The sequence below is a fragment of the Lithobates pipiens genome, unplaced genomic scaffold (assembly GCF_037356315.1).
Source record: "Lithobates pipiens isolate NorthernLeopardFrog02 unplaced genomic scaffold, aLitPip1_a1.2 Scaffold_16, whole genome shotgun sequence".
Lineage (NCBI taxonomy): Eukaryota > Metazoa > Chordata > Amphibia > Anura > Ranidae > Lithobates > Lithobates pipiens.
In genome coordinates, this window is record NW_027507748.1 from 554,910,398 (window position 1) to 554,925,638 (window position 15,241).

The following is a 15,241-nucleotide window of genomic DNA, read 5'->3' on the forward strand; positions in this document are numbered from 1 at the left end:
GATGCTAAGCGAAGGTAGCAGTCGCCCACCTGTAACACAGGTAGGAAAAAAAAAGAAAAAAAGCGGAATCCCGCTTTAAGGAGAAGGTTCAGTCTGAAAAAAATAAAAAAATAAAAGTCAGCAGCTACAAATCACATAGCTGCTGACTTTCAATAAATGAACACTTACCTGTCCAAGGATCCAGTGCTGGGGGATAAAACTTAACTAACTTGGGGGAAAGGAAATATAGGATGCCCATAGAACAATTGCTTTGCCATCATATTTAAGAAATAGAACGAAAGGTTGAGCCGTGAAGTACACATAATATCTACAGGCACTTCCCCTGCATAACACCATGCAGAATATTTCTCCTCCTCTGCGTATCTCCTGCAGACTGTTGCTCCCAGGACTTCCACCCTCCTGCACAAACTTCCGCTGTAGATCATTATTCTTCCTGTCACATCATTCTCTTTTGACAGAAGAGACCACTCTGAACAGTCTCAGTTGCTGGCTAGAATTGGTTGCGCTGTTACTAGGTCAGAGGTCTGCAGTACCTCTCCCCAGCGGCCTATTCATTTAGTAACATGCTGATTGGTGGATTACTGCTCCCAGCTAGTCCGGCCTGCAAATCCTGCACCCACAGGCCACAGCGATTTCACACTCTCCCCACAGTCTCTCCTCTGGTTTCGCACCTAGCTCCCCTGGCATGCCTCATCCAGAACTCCACTGTGGTTCACTCTCCGACCTTCTTCTGCCCCGAGTCCATGATGGAGACCTGTAATTGGACAAACATTCTGGAAGCTTCTCCAGCCCCTCTGTTCCAGAACACTTCATCCATGACCGTGTAAAGATGAAGCTCCCTCCCAGCTCTCCCAGGCTCCTCCGCTAGGCCTCGTACCCCCCCCCAGATGGGGATGGGGCCCCTGCTGCTACCTAGTACTCCATTCTCCATGTCTCCTGGCCGACAACTCCTCCCCCAGTGGGCTGTTACCCACAGGCCACAGCAATTTCACACTCTCCCCACAGTCTCTCCTCTGGTTTCGCACCTAGCTCCCCTGGCATGCCTCATCCAGAACTCCACTGTGGTTCACTCACCGACCTTCTTCTGCCCCGAGTCCATGATGGAGACCTTTAATTGGACAAACATTCTGGAAGCTTCTCCAGCCCCTCTGTTCCAGAACACTTCATCCATGACCGTGTAAAGATGAAGCTCCCTCCCAGCTCTCCCAGGCTCCTCCGCTAGGCCTCGTACCCCCCCCCCACCAGATGGGGATGGGGCCCCTGCTGCTACCTAGTACTCCATTCTCCATGTCTCCCGGCCGACAACTCCTCCCACAGCGGGCTGTTACCCCAGCTTATATGGGAGGCCTGCCCCCTGCCAATTCCGGCTGGGGATTGGTCAGAGCTCCTCACATGAGCTGCCTGCCACTCCAGTCCTAGGCCCTGCCCTTTCCAGAACATTCTCCCTGGAAGCAGGGGAGGCACCTCAGAATTAAAGCACAGGTGGTCACACCCACTGCTGCACTAACCACTCCCTGCCCCCCAGTTCAAAACAAGCAGGCCTAGCCTGAAGCATAGGCCTTCCCAAATTTACCTGCGCTAACAGTTTCCCTTACAAAATCCTCACTCTAGCACCTACCTATGGTATAGGGTGCTACACATATTATCTAAGGAAAACTGGCCCAAAATAGTAAAAAATATATATATTTTTTAAATTTAGCTGTATATTTCTTGTTACTACCATGACCTACCACCAAAGAACAACCCAAAATAAATGCTCCTGTTCCTGACGATTGCAATGATACCACATGTGTGTTATTTGTTGTTTGTAACTGTAGTACAGCCTAGTGCACATTTTTCTTTTTTTGTCCTACCTAAAACACACTGACACTAACAGACACTGATGCTAATTAAAAAAAAAATCCTGCTGAAAATATACTGACCCTGATCTTTGACCCTTACTTGACCCAAACACTAACCCTGGCAATGACCTAGATCAAACCTTGATCTAGGTATTTTTTCTTTATTTTATATTTTATTATTTAATTAAAAGAAAATGTATAAACACTTTTTTCTTTTTGCATGGAAAGACAAAGATACAATGTATCTATCTTTCTATTTACAGAAACAAAAAACACAGGCGTGGGGTTCACAGTAACTGATCACTGTGGTAGGCAGAGGCTACCACAGAGATCAGGTGACCCAGAATCGGGAGACTTATTACGGGGCCTGGGGCTCTTTGTGAGACCCCAGTCTCTGTGCTGGGAGAGCTCTGTGGGGCATGCTCCCAGCACAAAAGGAGAAACACATATATATGGCCCCACGGAAAAAGACCAAGTTCTGTGAGCCTACATATATGTTTTACATCGGCGTGCAGGCGTTAAACTATTTAAGAGGTTCTTTACTATTAAAGTGGTAAGGAATCGGAACTCCCTTCCACAATTAATGGTGTCAGCAGGGAGTGTTGAAAATTTCTAAAAAATTTAGATGGGCATCTATGCGAATGCATAGATACACACACAGGTTGAACTGGATGGACTGGTGTCTTTATTCAGGCTTACCAACTATGTAACCCTTGCGTAGCACTGCAAAGCAGGACACAGAGCCTATACTATATACTACTGTATGTAATGAACAAACATGACCCTCAGGTACACATTTTATTATGAACTATACACAAAAAGATACACAAATACATTACTGCACAAAAAATGTTGGGGTTTGAGGGGAGTCGTATTAAAAGCATTGTAGGAAGAATCCTGTTATCATATTCCGGACATTTTACCATAAAGTCCAGTAATACATAGAAGCCAGTGATCAAACATTTTTCTTATCATCTGACTACAGTACATTGATACTGTGGGTATTGTTATTGTGTTTTTACTACATTGTTTAATAGGCTGAATTATATTGTATACGTCAATGATACAGCAAGGTGAGTTTATTAAATGAGTAGAGCATATTCTCTTTTAAATTGAATTTTCACTTTGCAAAATACAATTTCACATGTCTTTGTAAATAAGGTAGAACTTTGCATCATTCACTAAGTTAAGTGATTTTAATCTTTGAAATGGTAACTTTCCTTTTTCATAAATTAATGAGGTATGCAGACTTTAATTATCCAATCACGTTAAAGCGAAAACCCTGTTTTTTTTTCCTTGCACACAATTGGGTATTATTTGCAAACTGAATTTTTACTTTCATCTCATTCACTAAAATAAGTTAAAATTCACTTTAAAAGTGAAAATTATATACTTCTTTAGTAAATCCATACAAAAAAAAAAAAAATACTACTGAAGTTACTGTTTTGCAGCTCACTGTTAAGCAAAAAATTATCAAAGTTACATAGTAAATCACGTAAAAACAGTACATAAAACATGACATTTACATAAAAAATAAAAATAAATGTAAAAATAAAGCTCTTACCTCCAGAAGTGTGTACCCTTAATAAGTGGTAGGTCACAATTCTGTACATATTCAATGTACTTATATAGGAAAGATTACCCTGATGCTTTCATAGTCCTTGTTTTCTTAATACCTGTCATGCAGTATATATCTAGGAGCCATGTGCCAATATGATGTTGACTTGTTCTTTTTACTTGTAAGCAGTAAGACGTTCTGTGATTTCCAGGCATCTGCCTGAGCAGAAAAAGTCAGAATAAACTTATCATCCATTCCTCTAGGAGGATATACCGTAACTACTATTGAGTCAGCCCGGGCTTGGAGCCTCCAGATGTGTCTAAGATGTCAAGGATGAATATAGAATTGTAATGCCGATCACAGACTGGTTGGCAAAGGTGCATAACTGTTTATATGAAGACAAAGATCTTTTGTGTTAACAGGAAATGCCTCAGAAAGGGAAACAAGGAGCACTTTACCCAGAATGACCATTTTATTTTACATTAATCAAAGAATACAAAAGGATGAACATATAAAAAGGAGCCTTACGTTCATCAGTGTGTAGGAAATGATATCCTTATGTTGCAGCAAAAACAAAATAAACCAACTCCCACTGATTGTTTCCCTATGCCGCCGTGGTTAATGTTCTCTTTTTTTATTGGGTGTAAGGAGATTTTATCCCATGGAAAATTGGAAGCATGTTGGGAATACTAAAAAAGGAGATGTCTGTATCCAATTCTCTCCCGAGGAGCATGTGAATAATGGTTTGTCATGAAAGAAGAAAATAATATGGAAAACGTGTGGTAAAACAGAAATATGCACATATTTGTATATTCGGGAAATATTCACGCTACAATGCACATCTGCTTATCTTCAGTAAGTCCAACTCTAACTAGCTGATCAGAAAAAGTTTTTTTTTTTAGTTTTAGACGTAGATTTGCCATGGGATTCACTAGCAACATACACTATGGGGGTTGTTTACAAAAGGCAAATCCACTTTGATTTTATCATCCAATCATGTGCAAGATACAATTATGTTTTTTATTTTCCTTGCATGTCCTCCTCGAATCTACAGTGACTTTAATTCCAAGTGCACTTGCAGTGCAAAGTAAATTTTCCTTTAGTAAATAACCCCCTATATTACCAAAAGTATTGGCTACGCCTACCTTTCCATGCACATGAACTTTATCGGCATCCCAGTCTTAGTCTGCAGGGTTCAATATTGAGTTGGCCCACCCTTCGCAACTGTAACAGCTTCAACTCCTCTGGGAAGGCTGTCCACCAGGTTTAGGAGTGTGTCTATGGGAATGTTTGATCATTCTTCCAGGTCAGGCACTGATATGAACAATCCCCATGACAAAGCTCCGGGAGGCGGAGTGAAACGCATTGTAAACGTGGCCTGGCTGAGGTTGTCTCTTTCTTACCACCAGAGGACTCCATGGATGACTGGCCTGCACAGAGTCCTAACCTCAACCCGATAGAACATCTTTGGGAGGAATTAGAGAAGAGACCGCAAGCCAGGCCTTCTCGTCCACATCAGTGGAAGGAAGAGAGGAAAGATCCCTGGTGTCACACATCCACGGAGTCCTGCGGTGGCAGGAGAGAGACAATCTCAGCCTGGGCTCCCAGGCCACACCCCCAATGTGCTTCCCTCCGCCACTCAGCGCTTAGTCATGGGGATCGCTCACATCAGTGCCTGACCTCACTAATGCGCTTCTGGAAGAATGGTCAAATATTCCTATAGACATACTCCTAAACCTTGTGGACGGCCTTCCCAGAAGAGTTGAAGCTGTTATAGCGGCAAAGGGTGGACCAACTAAATAATGAACCCTACACACTTATGCCCCATACTCACGGTCGGATGTCCGACAATAAATGTTGGATATAAGCTTGTTGTCTGAAAGTCCGATCGTGTGTATGCTCCATCAAACATTTGTTGTCGGACTTTCCGCCAACAAAACTTTGTTGTCAGAATTTCTGATCATGTGTACACAAGTCCGACACACAAAAGTTCACGCATGCTCAGAATCAAGCAGAAGGAGCTGCACTGGCTAGTAAACTTCCTTTTCTCAGCTCGTCGTATGTCTTGTATGTCGCCACATTCCCAAGTTCATAATTGTTGACCAACATTTGTATGACCGTGTGTATACAAGACAAGTTTGAGCCAACAACCTTCGAACAAAAATTCATGGTTTTGTTGGTGGAAAGTCCGATCGTGTGTATGGGGCATAAGACTGGGATGCCATTAAAGTTGGTGTGGTTGTAAAGGCAGGTGTCCTAACACTTTTAGTAATATAGTAATGGCAGTTTGTGTGGGAAGACAATAATAGAATGCTATCAAGTTGTGAACCATGACTGATCAGTGAATATATTTCATTACAGACTCAGGAAGGAACTTTATTCATTGCTTTTGTGGCTAATTATTGATTGTTATTCTTTGGTCTCTTGCTTTGTACTATTATTGAAGCCAACACATCTTGAAGCAATTGAGTAATTTATTGGTTTCAAATGATATTTTTTGTTATTGTAAGCAAGCAAAGGTTTTATAACAATGTTAAAAACAAATATGGTTGGTACAGTTGTATGATATATCCTGATTATGTTGTTTTAGTGAGTTATGTGATATGAGAAAAGAGCAGTGGTTGATTGTGTTCCACTGGGAACCAGTGCAAAGCAGAAGCTAGTAATGGACCAGGGTGAAGAGAAAGGAGGTCGAGGATGAGATGATCATAAACTGGGGAGAGAGGAAGCAAATCTCGAGCTTATTATGGTCCAGGGAAAGGATGCAGGGTAAAAGGTGATCAAGGCTGGAAGGGATGAAGCTTAGCACTGCATGGGTTTATGCAAATTAATGAAATGTTTGGTATTTGTCTCCACTACGGAAGCCAGGCGACAACAAGTATAGTTTTCAGATACAACATACCACAGAAAATCTAGCATTGTGGAGAATTCTGGGGACACTAGAGCACAAAAGTGATGGTAAAGCACCAGTCAGTGGGCTTCAAGTTTAGATATAAGGCACCATTAAGGAACTACATATGATAGCATAAAGATGCTATACTGCATACTGTAGCCATGATATGACCTTCCATGTACTTATGCATGCTGAGTGTACTTACATACTTGTCAATAGACTAGGACAACTTTTTTTCTATCCCAAGTGCATTTACAAAAGCAGACATTTTAGTGTAGCGGCGGGCTCCTGAAGGGCACACGCTATGTTTTTCAAAGTCAAAGTTTACCCAAACAACAGTTTGGTTTGGGCCTATTTGACTAAATTTGGCTTCTGTGTCAGTCTGACTGGACTGTGAGATGTTCAGCCTGGCCACAGGGGGCACTGTCTCTGGTGGCAGGCGGGGAACTATATTCTGGTTAGGCGCTTGAATTATTCGCTCTCGGGTCCTCCTGACCAGCCCCCGAGAAGGCTATGGCCTGGGGTGCGGTTCTACCCGACTTTGACGCCTTGGGGCTGGCTAGCCCAAGGCAAGGGAACTAAGGAAGGATTCCAAGGTGGATGGGTGCTGTCTCTGGTCCAGGAGAGACCCAGTGTAGTTCGAGCACTCCAGGGAAGGGCTGAAGTAACCGAGAGAATCCGGTCTTGAGGATATTGCCAAGTGGGCTGCCAGGTATCCTACAAGTGTTCTACCGCTTAGTTTCTCTACGTGTTCTGCAACAACGTCAGTGATAAAGACTTTGTTCCTGAGTAAACACCTTGTTGGCTGCTAGGCCTTGTGAGAGAGGGATTGTCCAACCTGAGTGTTCATCCAGCTGCGAATGGCTATGTTCTGGATGCAGTCAAAGTAAGCAAGTTCCTTAACGTTTATAGACTTTGACATTGAGAGTGCCTGAACTTTCTTTTCCAACCCTCTGATCCCAAGTTAAAGACTGTTCAATGGTTGAAGTTTGCAAATAAAATCCATTCAACTGGATCTATTGTCAGTCTCAAGTTACTGGGCCATCTATCACGGGACATCCCCTAGACGTGTCACAAGGAGAACAAAAGGTAAACGGTAAGCCCAAAAATAACCAACAGCTCCTTCGGAGGTTAGTGCTACATTAGTTTAATAGTTCTTTGTTTCACCCACATTTCTGTTCAGCAGTATTTTTATATATACACTTGTAACAGCCCGTGGGTTATTTTTTAAGTGACAATGCTATCGTTTCACCTTTTCTTTCAGGACATAGCACATATTTATAAAACAGTCAAACAGTCAATATGACATTCATCAAACATTCCCTGCAGGTGAAACAATCGCATTAATTTAAAACGCAAGCACCAGGCAGTGAATGTTTTGTGTGAGTGTCACATTCACCAATTTACATGTGCTGTATATCCCGATATGTGTTTATACCAACTACAATTGTATCATGCAGATTTCAATAAATGGTTAAAGACTGAAGTCTTAAAATTATCTGAACAACTTTGCTGTATTACAGAAAAGCATCCTAGAATGTTAAGTAAAAAAATAAAAAAAAGTAATTGTGCAGTGCCTTTTTTTTTTATATAAACAGTGCTATAAATTATAAATATAATTGTGCGGTGCCTTTTTTATATAAACAGTGCTATAAACAAATCATGCTTTGAACTGAAACTGCAAACATAATCTGGACTGCTTAATAAGAGCAATAAAACCAATCAGATTATAATTCACTGTAATCAGTGAAACATGAATTCTGGTTGGATTCTATGGCTTACTGCACATTACAGGCATACCCCACTTTTAAGTACACAATGGGGTTTATTTACTAAAGCTGAAAAGTGCAAAATCAGGCTCCCTTCTGCATAGAAACCAATGAGCTTCTATCCCCAGCTTGTTCAATTAAGCTTTGGTAATAAAACCTGGAAGCTCATTGGTTTCTATGCAGAAGGGAGCCTGATTTTGCACTTTTCAGCTTTAGTAAATAAACCCCATTGTGTCCTTAAAAGTGAGGTATGTCTGTATACAGCCTTATTAAGCAGGCCTGTAAAAATACAGTGTCATATGATAAAATTGAGTACACACCTTAAATACCAACAGAACTCTTCCCGTCTTCTGTCTTGAATACATCACTTACTGTACTCCTGAATATTTTACTTTTTTCAGCATGTTGACCTGACGTGTAGCACGTTTCTCTATAGATTTGTATGTGAAGTGATGAAAATTGCTTAGGTCGATGACTGAGGCAATGGAAGGAAACATGCTTTCAACGGGAAGTGCTAAAACAAGAGGTCATTGCTTTGAAACTGTTTGGGAATATAGCTCCAGGGAAATACAAGGAAGTATTTCTTCGCGGAAAGGGTGTTGTATTCACGGAATACCATAGTAATATTGGTGGTAAAATGGGGGTTCTGAGGGAGTTCAAAAGTTCTTACTATAGTAGAAACAATGGCAAAATGAACATAAAGACATAATGGTTTATTGTGCTTATGAATGGCAAGCCTCTATGCTTTTGAATTTAACAAGTCATTTCTGGAAGCCAATCAGATCAATTTTATTGACTAATTTCTGGCCTTTATGGTTGATGGAGCACCATTACCAAATCAATAATAAACTAGAAGTATGGAAATTTATTTTTTTTCTAGAAAGGTTTTATAGAGACCATTTATGAGGGGTTACAAAATAATATAAAACATCATCAGATTCAGTAAAATGCAAATGCTAAATCATTGGCATTTATGAGGAGAGGTAGCAGCAGACCACCAGGGAAACCACAATGTCTTAGAAAATGAGAAGCCCTTGGCTAAGTGAGAGGGGTTCATACTATGAAGACCAGGGTAATGTTGTGACTGGTCCTCAGATCCAGTCCTTTCTGACCCCCTGTCCTCGGCCCTATATGCTAATGCCCCTTGTTCACTGCCCTACATACCCCTGATCTCTGCACACTACCTTTAAACTATTGACCCCTGCACACTGCAAAACATCCTACTGACCTCTGTACACTACGCTACCAACTACTGATCTCTGTACTCTGCTTTGCCTACTACTGACTTCTGTGCACTGCTCTACATCCTACTGACCTCTGTACACTGCTCTACCTACTACTGACCTATGTACACTGCCTTACCTACTACTGACCTCTGTGCGCTGCCCTACCTACTACTGACCTATGTACTCTTCCTTACCTACTACTGACCTCTGTATGCTGCCCTACCTACTACTGACCTCTGTATACTGTCCTACCAACTACTGACCTCTGTACACTGCTCTATCTACTACAGACCTCTGTACACTGCCCTACCGACTACTGACCTCTGTACACTGCTCTACCTACTAATGACCTGTGTACACTGCCCTACCTACTACTGACTTCTGTACACCGCCCTACCTACTACTGACTTCCGTACACTGTTCTACATCCTACTGACCTCTGTATGCTGCCCTACCCACTACTGACCTATGTACACTACCCTACCTACTATGGACCTCTGTACACTGCCCTACCAATTACTGATCTCTGTACACTGCTCTACCTACTACTGACCTATGTACACTGCCCTACCAACTACTGACCTCTGTACGATGCTCTACATCCTACTGACCTCTGTACACTGCTCTACCTACTACTGACCTATGTACACTGCCTTACCTACTACTGACCTCTGTGCGCTGCCCTACCTACTACTGACCTATGTACTCTTCCTTACCTACTACTGACCTCTGTATGCTGACCTACCTACTACTGACCTCTGTATACTGTCCTACCAACTACTGACCTATGTACACTGCTCTACCTACTACAGACCTCTGTACACTGCCCTACCGACTACTGACCTCTGTACACTGCTCTACATCCTACTGACCTCTGTACGTTGCCCTACCTACTACTGATCTATGTACACTGCCTTACCTACTGGTGACCTATGTACACTGCCTTACCTACTACTGACCTCTGTACGCTGCACTACTACTGACCTCTGTATACTGTCCTACCAACTACTGACCTCTGTACACTGCTCTACCTACTACAGACCTCTGTACACTGCCCTACTGACTACTGATTTCTGTACACTGCTCTGCCTACTACTGACCTGTGTACACTGCCCTACCTACTACTGACTTCTGTACACTGCCCTACCTACTACTGAATTCCGTACACTGTTCTACATCCTACTGACCTCTGTATGCTGCCCTACCTACTACTGACCTACACTACCCTACCTACTATGGACCTCTATACGATGCTCTGCATCCTACTGACCTCTGTACACTGCCCTACCTATTATTGACCTCTGTACGCTGCCCTACCTATTACTATCCTATGTACACTGCCCTACCTACTAGTGACCTATGTACACTGTCCTACTGCTACTGATTTCTGCCCCACACTGAGACCCTTTGAGGGGGCGACCGATCACTTTCCGGACTTGGTAAAAATTGTGACTGAAAGTGAACACCAAATTTCTCACCAAAGTCAGCTTTTAAGGTGGGCTAAGTTAATATTTTTACTGTCATTTGTATTTTTTTTCCTTCTTCGTGTTCATCCATACTTTTTATTTGTGCTTGCTGTTAGTTTCCTTACAAAAAAATGGCTTACCCTGGTGATCTATGATCTCTGCCATGTTGTCCAGGTAGATCTCCACATCTCAAAGGTTGCATACATTACATACAGGCCTCTGCACATACATAACATCAGTAATTCCTAATTGCTCTCATCAATGATAGATAAGAAAGAGCACATGTTTTGCAGGGTCCATAAACAAACAAATCAAAAGGGTGTTTCCATAGTTTATTTAACTGCTTCTTGTCCAGGCTATAGACAAATGTTCTACCTTGTTCTGGGTAGCTGTCATATGTCCACCCCAGGCTGCGCTGCAACACGATCTGTCACCCGCTGTATCCACTGTACACAGCCGCTGACAGATCAGTGTACTGGCCTGCTGCCGGTATCATGTGATCCCTGTGACCAGTCACAGCAGTTCACATGACAATTGTACACAATTGATGCCCTTCATTCTTGTCATTCATTGTGTACATTTGTATTGCTCACTGTGACTGGTCATATTATTCACATGGTACATATAGGGCCAATAACAGCCCATCTTCACCATGTGATTAGCTGTGGTCAATCACAGCTAATCACAACAGTAAACACTGAATGAATGCATTCCATTAAAAAATAAATAAACTTACTGTTATAAGTAATCATGTTGTGTTAAAAAAAATCATAATCAGAGTAATACAGTGCAACTATTGTAACAATGTATTGCTCTGGTCACAGTATGTAAAAAAAAAAAAAAAAAAAAAAATAAGTTGCAGTAAAAAACATTTTGTAAAAAAATAAAGAAGTATTTTTTTTTTTAACATACTGTCACCAGTTATATGATGAGACTGCACTGCACTGGTGGCAGTATATAAAAAAAGTTCTTAATTTTCCAAAAAACTTACCATGCCTCCTACTAATGTAGTGCTACCCCCCTGGAGCCTCTGGTATTTTCCTAGGTCTTCCATTGTTTCAGTCCCACAGCCAGGCACACAGTATTTCTAACAGCCAGGTGCACAACGTCTGCTCATTACTCCAAGGATCAATCTAGGGGTTGTAGTGTTTTTTGTTGTAGTTTAGGAACGTGGACACAATGGGTGACCCCGCCCCTCTCTGACGTCACAGGGAAAGCCATAGGGAAGTCCCCGTCAAGTCCCCATGCGTTAGAGAGGGGCGGGGTCGCCGGACGAGAACACCGGAGCAAGAAGCAGAAGATCGGAGGAAGAAGCAAAGGAAGAAGAAGATGGAGGAAAAAACCAAAGCAAGAAGGAAGGAAGAAGACCTGAAGAATACCCGAAGAAGATGGAAAGAAGAAGACTTTAAATAAAGGAATTGTCAAAAACTGTCTCTTGTCATTTTTTACACTTTTTTTGTGAAATGGTAGGGGTACTTTTGTACCCTATTACCATTTCACACGGGGGGGGGCAGGATCCGAGGATCCCCTTGTTAAAGGGGGCTTCCAGATTCCAATAAGCCCCCTGCCTGTAGACCCCCACAACCACCGGGCAACGGTTGTGGGGATGAGGCCCTTGTCCCCATCAACATGGGGACAAGGTGCTTTGGGGGGCTACCCCGAAGCACCCTCCCAATGTTGAGGGCATGTGGCCTGGTATGGTTCAGGGGGGTTCTCTCGTCCCCCCCCCTCTTTTCCTGCGGCCTGCCAGGTTGCATGCTCGGATAAGGGTCTGGTATGGATTTTGAGGGGGATTTTTTTTTACATTTTGTCTTTTCCTTTATAAATGTAATTTTGCTGTCAGACAGTTCTAAACATGGGAAACATGCACCCTTTTACAGGCATACTATAGACACCCCACAGGTATGAAATTTAAAGTAATATTCCACTTTTATTGTTTCACTTTAAGCATTATTAAAATCACTGCTAACGAAAAAATCGCCCTTTTTAAAACTTTTTTTGATACATGTCCCCTGGGGCAGGACCCAGGTCCCCAAACACTTTTTATGACAATAACTTGCATATTAGCCTTTAAAGTGGTTGTAAACCCTTACAGACCACTTTGACCTACAGGTAAGCCTAGATTAAGGCTTACCTGTAGATCCATGAAATATCTCCTAAACCTACACGGTTTAGGAGATATTTGCAAAAAGACAGGCACCGCTGTCTACGGCGCATGCACCCTAGACAGCGGCTTGCAAGCGCACTGAGCATGCCGCTCGCTGCTAACAGCGATATGCCCTTAGTGGTGGCTCTCATGTGCTTTCGCGGGAGTGACGTCATCGCTGCTCCGGCTGCTCAGCAGCGATACCTGGAAGAAGATGGACGATTCATGCTACAGGGCACAGCTGTGACATCGTTGGCTCCTGTGTCAGGTAAGCGACACATAATGGGCTACTATGTGATGCATAGTAGTCCATTATGCTTTACCTTTGAAGGGAGACAAAGAAGAAGTAAACCCGTTTACTTCCATTTTAAAATTAACACTTTTGATTTCTCCCATAGACTTTTAAAGGGTGTTCCGTGGCTTTTGAATTTGCCGCGAACACCCCAAATTGTTCGCTGTTCGGCGAACGGGCGAACAGCCAATGTTCGAGTCGAACAGGAGTTTGACTCGAACAGGCAGCCCATCCATAGCCAGCACCCTTTGGCAGGAAAGATGATATTCAGGTACAGAGGCCTACAGTGGGTTTTCTTCTTACCAACCTGATGGAGCTTGATCATCATACTCAAAAAGACTTGAGGCTGTAATTGATGCCAAAGGTGCTTCAACAAAGTATTGAGCAAAGGCTGTGAATACTTATGCACATGTGATTTTTTTCATTTTTTATTTTTAGGAAATTTGTAAAGATTTCAAAAAAACTTCTGTCATGTTGTTATTATGGGGTATTGTTTGTAGAATTGAGGAAAATAATGAATTTAATCCATTTTGGAATAATGCTGTAACACAACATGAGGTAAAAGTGAAGTGCTGTGAATACTTTTCGAATGCACTGTGTGTGTGTGTGTGTGTGTGTGTGTGTGTGTGTGTGTGTGTGTGTATATATATATATATATATATATATATATATATATATATATATATATATACAGTATCTTACAAAAGTAAGTACATCCCTCAGATTTTTGTAAATATTTTATGTTATCTTTTCATGTGACAACACTGAAGAAATTGCACTTCGCTACAAGTAGTGAGTGTACAGTTTGTATAACAGTGTAAATTTGCCCTCAAAATAACTCAACACACAGATATTAATGTCTAAACCGCTGGCAACAAAAGTGTGTCCAAATTGGGCCCAAAGTTTCAATATTTTGTGTGTCCATCATTATTTTCCAGCACTGCCTTAACCCTATGGGCATGGAGTTCATCAGAGCTTCACAGGTTGCCACTGGAGTCCTCTTCCACTCCACCATGATGACATCACAGAGCTGGTGGATGTTGGAGAACTTGCACTCCTCCACCTTCTATTTGATGATGCCCCACAGATGTTCAATAGGGTTTAGGCCAGTCCATCACCTTTACCCTCAGCTTCTTTAGCAAGGCAGTGGTCGTCTTGGAGGTGTGCTTGGGGTCGTTATCATGTTTGAATACTGCTCTGTGGCCCAGTCTCCGAAGAGAGGGGATTATGCTCTGCTTCAGTATGTCACAGTACATGTGACACAGTACATGTTGGCATTCATGGTTCCCTCAATAAACTGGAGATCCCCAGTGCTGGCAGCACTCATGCAGCCGCAGACCATGGCACTCTCACCACCATGCTTGACTGTAGGCAAGACATACTCGTCTTTGTACTCCTCACCCGGTTGCCACCACACACGCTTGACACTATCTGAACCAAATAAGTTTATCTTGGTCTCATTAGACCACAGGACATGGTTCCAGTAATCCATGTCCTTAGTCTGCTTGTCTTCAGCAAACTGCGGGCTTTCCTGTGCATCATATTTAGAAGAGGCTTCCTTCTGGGACAACAGTCATGCAGATCAATTTGATGCAGTGTGCGGAGTATAGTCTGAGCACTGACAGGTTGACCCCCCCCCCCCCCAGCCTTTCAACTTCTGCAGCAATGCTGGCAGCACTAATTTGTCTATTTCCACAAGACAACCTCTGGATATGATGCTGAGCACATGCACTCACTTCTTAGGTCGACCATGGCAAGGCCTGTTCTGAGTGGAGCCTGTTCTGTTAAAACATTGTATGGTCTTGGCCACCATGCTGCAGCTCAGTTTCTTGTTCTTGGCAATCTTCTTATAGCCTAGGCCATCTTTATATAGAGCAACAATTCTTTTTTTCAGATCCTCAGAGAGTTCTTTGCCAAGAGGTACCATGTTGAACTTCCAGTGACCAGTATGAGAGAGATCACACCAAATTTAACACACCTGCTCCCCATTCACACCTGAGACCTTGTACCACTAACGAGTCTCGTGACACCGGTGAGGGAAAATGGCTAA

The 15,241-nt window shown here is 42.5% G+C and overlaps 1 protein-coding gene across 5 annotated transcripts in view; it reads right to left on the minus strand.

The window, feature by feature from the left end:
- Positions 1–8,519, minus strand: part of LOC143983627 (retinol dehydrogenase 16-like) — a 31,659-nt gene extending 23,140 nt beyond the window's left edge. For 2 of the 5 annotated variants that reach the window (XM_077483552.1, XM_077483551.1), the window contains exon 1: positions 8,382–8,519. The gene's annotated coding sequence lies outside the window, so the exon portion shown is untranslated. Of the gene's footprint in view, positions 1–3,405; positions 3,874–8,381 lie in introns of those variants that run through there. The other 3 variants (XM_077483549.1, XM_077483547.1, XM_077483548.1) reach the window with 2 other exon arrangements.
- Between the last annotated feature and the right edge of the window lie 6,722 nt (positions 8,520–15,241).